The sequence below is a fragment of the Anomaloglossus baeobatrachus genome, unplaced genomic scaffold (genome assembly GCF_048569485.1).
Source record: "Anomaloglossus baeobatrachus isolate aAnoBae1 unplaced genomic scaffold, aAnoBae1.hap1 Scaffold_137, whole genome shotgun sequence".
In the NCBI taxonomy this organism is placed as follows: Eukaryota; Metazoa; Chordata; class Amphibia; order Anura; family Aromobatidae; genus Anomaloglossus; species Anomaloglossus baeobatrachus.
Genome location: NW_027441907.1, coordinates 287713 through 297746, shown reverse-complemented (window position 1 = coordinate 297746; position 10034 = coordinate 287713). Strand labels below are relative to the sequence as shown.

General features: G+C 44.0%; 1 pseudogene; it reads right to left on the bottom strand.

The window, feature by feature from the left end:
* Nucleotides 1-978: 978 nt before the first annotated feature.
* Nucleotides 979-1184, bottom strand: LOC142260594 (U2 spliceosomal RNA; annotated as a pseudogene).
* Nucleotides 1185-10034: the final 8850 nt, after the last annotated feature.

Here is a 10034-nt window from a genome sequence, read left to right as displayed (position 1 = left end):
CCCCATTACAGCCAATAATCAACCGCTAGCCGCTGGAACTCGTTGCTCTAGATCATGTCAAACTCTCACCAAGCAGGAATAGATACATTAGCCCACCATCCCACCCAAAGAGCAACTTCTGCTGCGCAGCTGGTTTTCTAGGCAGCAGCGCTATTGTGATGTCAGCGGGGGACATTGTGACAAGCCAGTGTTCCGTCACTTCATGTTGTGCACTGTTCAAACGGAAAATACATCAACAGGCAGACTACAGAAAAGCTTACTGACAAAGGATAGAGAGGGGCTTTCTCAGAGGGCTTTTTACAGTTTGTCTATTCCCAATTAGCCGTTTAAGTATGCTTAATGAAAGTACTAATTCTTTCATAGGCCGCCCATTCTTAGTATTTGACGTTCCTTATATTGCGGTATCAGGCTTCGCAGCAGGTTGCAAAACATTCATCACCCATGACTGTCCCCAATTGGGCTCAGAAGCTAAATGTCTATCATGACCTCTCTTTTTGAAAGTCCAAGAGCAAGCAAACTCTTCCTCCAGGAGAGGGAGCCAACAGATCACTAAAGACATTGCTCAAAGAAAACACCGAAAAACAATGGAAGCTTTAATTGGAGTGGAATCTGATAGACAGCACCTGATGCCAAGTCTGCATCTTCTAACACCTGCAGTCACTGCAGCAGCTGAATCCAATGTGTCCAAAAGGGATCTATTCTATTCAATTGCAAATGATCTAGATAAGACTGAGAATAAGATACTGCACGGGACATAGCAGAGTTGGTCAAGTTGAGTGGAGATGAGTTTGCTATTTGGCACAGCTTTTGCATCAATAAAGCAAGTAAAAGGTGTGAAAGATAAAAAAAAAGGGTGAAAGTGTGAAAAGTGAATTGGCCAAATTGAGGTGCATATAAAGTTTTTGCTTTCTTTCAATTCACTAATGAGGCTCATTTGAATCAGGTGAATTGAGTTCTGCTTTTGGAAACTCGGTTAAGAAGGGGTGCACCGGTCCTGGAGGTACTGCAATACCAGGTCAATGCGTGGAGTGGACAGAGCAAGATTTTTTCCATCTCCTTGTTCTAAAAATCCATTTAATATATGGTCCCTAGAGAGGGGACGTATCAGATATTAAACTGATAAGAACAGATTTAATTTTTTTTTTTTCTGTTTATCAGTAGGACTTCAAAATAACAAAGGTGATCGCCTCCCGTTGCCTGGGAACCGTCCAGGCACAAGAGGGCTATGTGTCACCAGAAGGCGCACACACTCCCTCAAGGCCGGCAGACGTGCAATCCCAGGCACCTTCCAGTACCGACCAAGGTAGCGTCCTCCGAAACTACACTTGATCTTAGCCAAAAGGCCGAGAAGCTATAACCCGAATTGGTTACGGCCTTGAGTGGCACCCTGGCCTATACCGGACACATCTTAGGGAGAGGGAGACAAACCCACGCCTACAGAAGACATTTTGTCACCCAAGCCAAACCCTTGAAAAGGCTGTTTTGCAGAGCAAAAACAAGGAGAATGGTACTTTTTGCAGCCGCCGCCCACTGCAATGAATCTGAATAACTCCTCCTTTTGGGCACAAGCACCTCCCCTCCCCCTTGCAGTCTTTCCAATTCATGATACAAAAAGACGGACGGACAGGACAGGACAGGACCATCTGCCTGACTTTCCGTCACTGCCACCCTTTGCCATCCTTGCCCGTAGAAAGCCCTTTCATCATCCCCAAACCCTAATCTTTTCCCTTCCCTTCCCAGCTGCGTCTCACTCCCTTTCATTAGGAAGTGAGCGCAGCCTTTTCTCCGTTCTGCACATGCGCGACGTTAAACACAAATGCGCAGGCGTGCGTTCCATTAGCCTCACTGCATTCCACTCCCATACAGGAAGTGGGCACAGCTATTACTACGGTCGCACATAAAAGAACCCACGGCCACCACTGCACATAGCTGACTCCACCACAGGACACCCACTTCTACACCAACGCAGGTAAGACAGGATCGGCACCTCTATGCTCCCGTTACAATCAGGCTCAGTCACCATGTGATAACGCTCTCAACTCTTTAGTTGCAGGCTCCCCTTGCTTCACCTCCACTGGCTGTGCTGCCATTTCCTCTCCCACCTGGAAGTTATACTTTATTCCACTATTTTCCTGTTTCTCTCTTCCCCCTTTTCCCATAACCTACTTTTATCTGCATTTGTGGGGTATCTATATGCTATTTACATCATAGTTTTATTCATTAATATGGAAGGGAAGAGTGCCCATGAGAGTGTTGAACTGCGGAGAGCAAAAGATTAAGCTGCTCCGATTTGCCACCATTGATAAGCTGTTCTCAGTAGATACACATGCTATCCAAACAGCAGCATCCACCATTGCTTCAGCCCACCCATTCAGTGACAGCTCACCAAGTCAGCCAGAGGAGTGGTGTAAGGAATTACACGTAGGCACTGACTCCACACCTTCACATCACAAGAAGGGGGTCTACAGGCTAGTGCAAGAATACGAGCAAGTCTTCAGCAAACATCCGCTAGACTTTTGAAAAATAAAAGGGGTCAAACACTACATCCCCACAAGTGCACACCCACCCATCAAAGAGAGATATAAGCCAAATCTACCTGCACATTACCAGTGTACCAAGGACATGTTGAGCAACATGAAGGAGGCTGGGGTTATCCGTGACAGTTGTAGCCTCTGGGCAGCTCCGTTGGTCCTGTTAAAGAAGAAGGACAGCACCACTCCCCTGTATTGAGGAATAGCTAGCTGCATTGACAACTGCAAATTATTTTTCTACCCTTGATCTCACTAGTCACTATTGGCAAGTGTCCGTTGCTGAGGCAGACCGGAAGAAGACCGCCTTTGCCACCCCGATGGGTCTCTGCGAGTTCAAAAGCATGCCCTTCGAGCTGTGCAATTTGCCAGGAACCTTCCAGAGGCTGATGGAATGCTGCTTGGGACACCGAAACTTTGAAACGGTACTGCTATACCTTTATGATGTTATTGTTTATTCTAACGCAAACAAGATTTTAGGGTGTATAAAAAGGGAGATTAGATCCGATGATCCCAACGTATTGTTACCCCTCTATAAATCACTTGTAAGGCCACATCTGGAATATGGGGTAAAGTCCTGAGCAGGTTGATAACCATTGGTTTGAGCATGGTAGGGTGTAGTACGCATCTTCCTGCATCGGTAAAAGCTGCAGAAGTCCTTGAAGATTTCCGCTTCAAAGGCAGTGCCTTGATCTGTGAGGACTCTCTCTGAGTAGCCATGAGGTCTGCATAAGTGTGCTTGGAAGACCTTCGCTGCAGTATGGGCCATTAGATCTTTGACTTGTACCACAACCATAAATCTCGAGTAGTTGTCTACCATCGTAAGTGCATACGTGAGCTCACCTCGATATTCTGCAACAAAACTCCCTTTTTCGATTTCAGTTTCAGCAAACACTCCTCTTCCTGTAGAAAATATTTATCATTACCTAAGACAGTCATTCTAATGCATGACAATATTAAGGCAATTTAGTTAAAACTTGTTTTAACTCACCTTTAAGGGGATTGATGTATTTCATGGTCAATCCAGGTTTGTCAGTGATGGCACTGACATAATGTATGGCGTCTTTTTCGGGCGTTATCCTTTGCCTTTTCATTGTGAAAATCCAGTTGCCTATATCAAAGCAAATTCTACTACTTGTAAAGTATGCAGAAAATGAAATGTAGAACATATAACATCAACTGCTTAGGAACGCATCATAGGTTAGTACTTAAAAGGATATTGTCATGTTCTAGTCATAATGCAAGCTGGACATTTTTCATGTTACCCTGTAATCGCCGGCCTGTTCTAATGCTCACAAGCCAAGATATAGGCTCAGCTGCTAAGGCTTCCCTCTGCCTTCTGAATGAAAATTGAATATGTCTGGCTCACTGTGTATATAGCAGGTGCTCAGAAAAAATAAGAGTTAATTCAATAGAAATAGCTCTGGCACACTATAGTGATCAATAACGTAAGAAAAGAACTCTTAGAATGCTGAAAATTCTTTATTTGTGCAAAAGGATAATTCATCCAACGTTTTGAACTTGTTTTTAGGTCTTTATCAAGGATAAAGTTATCTAAGATCATAAAGGGTTACAAAACCATATAAACACGTAATTAGTACATAGTACAACATAACAGTACAATATATTGCTACTTGAGAGTACAATGGGTCAAATGACCATGATGCACATACAAAAAAATTTTCCAAAGCCATAGTGAAATCATTTGTACTGAGGAAAGAAAATTTCCACATGACCTATCTGGAGAAACATTCTGGATCAAACAACCAAAAATAGTCAAGCAGGTAAATACACACCTATATGGATAACAGGATGATATGTGTTCAATTGTATAGCGTCATTGCCATTAAGGTACAAATGGAAAACTTGCAATCCTATATAGTGAAGGAAATGAACACATATCATATCAAAGAACACAGGAACATGGGTGTGAGAAAAACCTCAATGTTTATACTTTGTTCTTTATAATGGTGTGAACATGTATATGTCTCAGTACCTTATGAACTTGAGAATTCTAGTGAGTAGATGATGAAAGCCTATTCCAGAACTGGAATCGGTAAATAATTGTAGGTGGAATCTAAATGAAAAGATGGTACAAGTGTTATCATGACACGTGGGCTATAACACAATGGACCGTGTGACAAAGAAGAAAGGAGAGAAAGAAGAGGAAGAAAATGGAACTACCTGTAACATTACGTGATAGTCACTGGTAAGTATCACTTGACAATTCAGGTGAAAAAGGATTCCTTTATTAAAGGGTTCTCAGTCGCCTCAGGATCATGAAATACTAGGGTAAATGATATGAGAATGGGTAAGAAGCACCACTAAAGGAAATATGAGATGCAGGACATATATCTATAAACCCCTGAACTACATGATAGAAATAAAAAGAAGAAAAAAGAAAAAAAAGAAGAAAGAAGAAGAACACATAGAATGCGGAAAGAGAATGGGTACAACTACCTGAGTTACTGCAGGGAGGCCCCTGGTAGGTATTGTGAGGGTTAGTGGAATTCCTTCACTGAAGGGTTCTCAGTTGCCTCAGGTTCGTGAAAAATGCTATAGACAAATAATGCCCGGAGAAAAGGGGTTCATATACAGCGAATAATGGTAATACAAGGTACATGTGTCCCATGTAATAGTATAAATATATATATATTGTACTAAGCTCTACACCAGAAATAGAAAGTAGTCCCTCTGCCTTCTGTCTAGGTGCCCTGAGTTATGTCCTGTAAACTGTCACAGTGACCTAGACACACATGTGTAGTAGGGGAATATCCCTGCTGAGATGCCAGTGCTAGAGCACTCGTTTGCTGTGGAGTTGAACGCTATGTGAGCAGTTCTTACCTTCAATGAGCAGAAGTCTCTTTTTTCAGATTTCAATATCTCTGTGGGTATCTGGCAGAAATATGGAATACTCTTTACTGCTAAGACCCTGTACACCACTCCCACTAAAGGGGGCTTTACACGCTGCGACATCGCTAATGCGGAGTCGTTGGGGTCACGGAATTTGTGACGCACATCCGGCCGCATTAGCGATGTTGCTGCGTGTGATACCGATGAGCGATTTTGCATCGTTGCAAAAACGTGCAAAATCGCTCATCGGTGACATGGGTCTCCATTCTCGATTATCGTTACTGCAGCAGTAACGATGTAGTTCGTCACTCCTGCGGTAGCACACATCGCTCCGTGTGACACCGCAGAAACTAGGAACCTCTCCTTACCTGCCTCCCAGCCGCTATGAGGAAGGAAGGAGGTGGGCGGGATGTTCCGGCCACTCATCTCCGCCCCTCCGCTGCTATTGGGCGGTCGCTCAGTGACGTCGCTGTGACGCCGCACGGACCGCCCCCTTAGAAAGGAGGCGGTTCGCCGGACACAGCGACGTCGCCGGGCAGGTAAGTATGTGTGACGGGTCTGGTCGGTGTTTGTGCGGCATGGGCAGCGATTTGCCCGTGTCGCGCAACAGATGGGGGCGGGTACCCACACTAGCGATATCGGGACCGATATCGCAGTGTGTAAAGTAGCCTTTAGTCACATGACCAAGACTGTATCTGTGTCCCTACAACACACTTGAGACAAATGTGTGTGTGAGCCTGCATTGTGGGGTATATATAATATATTATAGAGCTGGGAAGGATCATTCTAAGCAGTGAGCTGTTCCAGTATTTGTAGGAAAATACCCAGTAGAAGCATCAAACACAGCACCAATACCTCCCATCAGTATTCCACCACAGTGCCATGTAACCCATGCCCTACACTCCCATCTACACCAATACTATACAGGCACAAACTAGTATATCTGACTAAAAGCCCCCAAAATATGAAGAACGGCCTATAGTTGAGTGTGGATATAAAATCTATGTGAGCAGAGCTAGAATAGAAATCACTGATCGCATTGAAGTCATTCTGACCATAAATCACCATGATATCAAGGTGAGGAGTTGTGTGTTACTGCTGGGAGGAAAGGGTTAACAGTGGAATATTAAGGTGCATTTCTGTGTGCAGTGTTACTAGTCAATGTAACAATTCAGTATGAGCTGCTCTTGGTGCCGGGGGAGGGAGATGCTCTCCTGAGCAAGATAGATGGGGAATGAACATGATATCTATATAGTGTAAGGCAGGGGGTCTCAAACCAGGTGATCATGTCTGATCAACTGGTTACATTATGTCTGATTACCTTGTCTAACAGTTTTTTCTCCCCTTTCTTTACCTTCCAGGTTCCCATAGTCACGTGAAATATCCCTGTTGCACTTGATTACGGCTCACTATTCACTATAGGATGTCTTATATCTAACATCACACTCTCACCCATCAGCACTCTATAGGTTTGTATAAGGTATGCGCTTACACATCCGGTCCTCCATAGGTATTTCCACTTATGTAACACTATCCCTATGATCACTCATAACTCATACCCTTGTAGTCAATTACAGCCTCCTCTCTCCCCCCTCCCCTTCTCCCTTTCCATCTATAATTTTGCCAGTACAATATTAGTTTACATTAGGCACACACTCACATATTCCTTTCCTTAGTGATTTATTGTAATTCACATTCACATACAATTCTCTATGCCTGCCCCATTACTACATTCATACCTACTTGACCCTATCCTGATACCCCTTGTCTCACCTTGTTGGTCCCTACACCTGTTATCATGTCCTTTCCTGTGTCTGTCTTGTCACACAACACATTTTAGCATATAACTTGTGCTCCTTATTACCTGTCCTGCCTATTAGAATTATGTCCATTATGTCCATGCATGGCCCAATGAATCAAGTCTGTACTTCATATTCATGGTTTAAGCCTTTGGGTTCCAATGTGCCCAGAGTATATATCCAGAAAGATTCCCTTTCTTTGAGCTTCCTAATTCTATTGCCTCCTCTGCGTATGGCTTGGACATGTCCGATGACTTGGAATCTTAATTGGATCACTGTGTGATTATGCGTCACAAAATGGTGTGGGACTGGTAATAGAATCTGCTTACAATGTATTGTTGACTTGTGTTTAGCTCAAAGAAAGAGAATCTTTCTGGATATGTACTCTGGGCACATTAGAACCCAAGGGCTTAAACCGTGAATATGAAGTAAAGACTTGATTCATTGGGCCGTGCACCATGTCACCAAGTGTCCAATTGCATTGTCCAATCGCTCACAATGGTTATGCGTTTTCATTGGATGGATAATCGAAGCCATGTTTTTTTCCTTTCTGTTGGGTTTGTTGTGTGAGTAGCCTATAGGATTAAGTTGGTTACCGCAGGCAGTGGATTTAACTTCCTGTCTTTGGTCCAGTGGTAGATGGATTGTCTGGTCTATGAGCTGTTATTGGTTTGAATGCAGGTGAATGCCCATGGGCTGCTTATGACTGTGTAAAATAGTATTGATTCATGATGGATTTCAGACTACATGTAGATATCTTCAGTCTTTCTATCCACATCATTTAAATGAACATTATCCATGCAGCTTGAAATTCATCCAATAAGAGAAGCAACCTTGTACAACCAATCTGATAAGGGCACAGTATATCCTAAGGGAAGGTTATGGCTATAAAAGGGGACTTCTTGGAGTCACCAGGTTGTTGATGGATGTTGCATGATCTAGTCTAAGCTCTTAGGAGCTGGCTAGGGGATCAGAACCAGGATGCCTTGTGGACTCGGTCTAGGGACTTTGGCTTCAACTAGAGGATCACTTGGCTACATGGCTTCAATCTAGGGGCTCCAATTCCGATTGGAGATCATAACCGCAATCTAGGGATTTCGACTCCGGCTGCCAGGATTATACCATATCATCATACCAGAGACTACTTAAGGAAGAAACCCAGGTTGGACAATTTTGTCACCTGGCTACAGACTTTGCAGACCTCAGCCAGCTTCCTAAATCTGGCGCTATTCTATTGTCGGTGGGTGCCCGACAAATTACACAGCTATGTCAAATTTTGGTTTATGAAACTTCAAATCCAGTGACTGATTATTATGTTTTCTAATGTCCTGATTTAAAAAAAAAAATAAATATTTTTTTTTAACCATCAAATATTGATTTTGTACAATCCATGTGTGAAGTTACATACAAGTGACATGAACAAGAAAAATACTTATTGTAACCAAAAATATTCACAATTTTATATATAAAATACATTTATTTATTGTACAGTCATTCTGCAACTTTATTAGAAATTTATTCTTGCACTTTTTCCTTTTCTCTAGATCCCCCTTTTCTCTTATAGAAGGCCTGTGGATCTTCTCTGTGAAGCATCCGGCAATCATGTTCACGTTTCATTTACTTTGGTATCGTCGTTCCATCTCCTTGATATTCCGATGAAAACCTTCTTGTTCTTCCCACCAGCACCAAGGTTTTCAGACAAGTAGTCCAAATAGGAATGTAAAAAATGTAACTTCAAATTCATTAGACAACCCAAGGCTTTGAAACGTTTCAGCATGTTCTCCACGATGGACTTAAATTTTGATTCTTTGTTGTTACCTAGAAACGTATTTATTGCTTCTTTCAAAGAGTCCCAAGCCCTTTTTTCAACAGTTTTCATTATTGTTTAAAACACGTCATCCTTCATTCATGGGTTTCTGAATATCCGAACCCACAAAAATGCTTTTGTGCTGCCCCTGTGCAAGCAGCCGCCGTTGGTCGGATCCAGACCTTCTAAGAGAGTGGCTCGACCCGGGGGTCTCGCGGACATGTCGAATAAAAGGAGGAATGTAGATGTATGGGCTAGGCCGTATTAAGTTTGTGACGCCACCAACGGTGTGTGGTGAGGTGGGACACCACCGCTGCCGTTATGGGATACCCGGGAGAGATGTAGTGGCAGCTGGATGTTAACCCCTCCGTGTGTAGGGATGATTGCCCCGGGGCCCAGTGTCTTTGTGCAGGGTATGGTGATGGCAAGGGCCGGCGCGCCTGAGCAAGCAGGGGGATGTTTGGTTACTCACAGTAAATGAATCACACGAGTCTTTCGGTAAACCAAAGGTGCTGGTGGCCTGCCGCCCCGGCCGGTTGCATTCAGGTCCCCCACCCAGGCTGGTGGTCGCTGTCCTTTACTCTGCACTTGTTTTTGTGTATGGTGGACTGCCTGGTCTGGAACTCAGGAGTCCGCTCCCGGCTGGATATGGCCTAAGGAGCCGTGCCCGCAGGCGCTGGCCCGTGGGATCTAAGGGCCCTGGCGGTGGCCTTATCCCTATCAGTGGGCTGTTGTCTTCTTTGAGGGACTTTAGGTGGGATAGGACCTATAATCCTGCCCTCAATCATTTAATTAGCTAGGCCGCTGGTTTCGGTCCTGGCTTCAGGGTCCTAGGTGACTAGGGTTTCAGGTCGGCTGTGTGTTTCCTAAGTGAGGAAAGGTGTTGTGCGGGGGCCTATCTGTAACTACCTGGTTTTGTCAGGGCATCACACCTTCCTTCAGACTTGATTCTGACAGTCCCTGAAACTTGGTACACAGGTACTTAAACATCTCTCCTTCTTTCAGTAGCGCTTTCACAAACAGCTTCATCAGTCCAAGCTTACAGTG